Consider the following 637-nt stretch of genomic DNA (forward strand, 5'->3'; position numbering starts at 1 on the left):
ATTTAGTCTGATCTCAAATGACCCCATGTGCAGCATGCTAGTCTTTACCTTAGCAAGATAGGGCAGACCATACTGCTATTCAAAGGCTAATGTTTAACTACCCTTGATGTCTATGTCGAAAACACCCTGTGATTTCTCACAGATGGGGCCCAAGTTACTGAGAAAGTTGGGAATAAAGGCAGAAATTTTATCGATGGCTGTGAGAAACTAAGCAACCCGTCGGGATGTTGGTGGCAGCAAAACTGATACAAATAACATTCATTTTAACATCTGGAACCTTCTTTCTATAAAGCACACAGTCATGGACAATTTAGTAACTTCAATTCACCTCACTTTGCACGTCTTTGGACGGTGGGAGGAAACCAGAGCTCCCGGAGGAAACCCACACAGACACGGGGAGAACATGCAAACTCCACACAGAGGGGATTGGTGGACTGCGCACACGTCGGAGTGAGTGTGTGTCAGGCGAATATACTGTATATACCCTCCTTGGATTCCGTCAGAGTCCCAAGCAGCAGATTGGCTATGAGAAAAAGGGCATAAAATGCATAAAAAGACAATACTAAAAAATGCTCTTTTGTCTTATTAGAAAACCTTAGTTTTTTTTTTTAAGATTCAAAGATTCAAATACAAGAAA

This window comes from Trichomycterus rosablanca, chromosome 14 (genome assembly GCF_030014385.1).
Source record: "Trichomycterus rosablanca isolate fTriRos1 chromosome 14, fTriRos1.hap1, whole genome shotgun sequence".
Taxonomy (NCBI): Eukaryota; Metazoa; Chordata; class Actinopteri; order Siluriformes; family Trichomycteridae; genus Trichomycterus; species Trichomycterus rosablanca.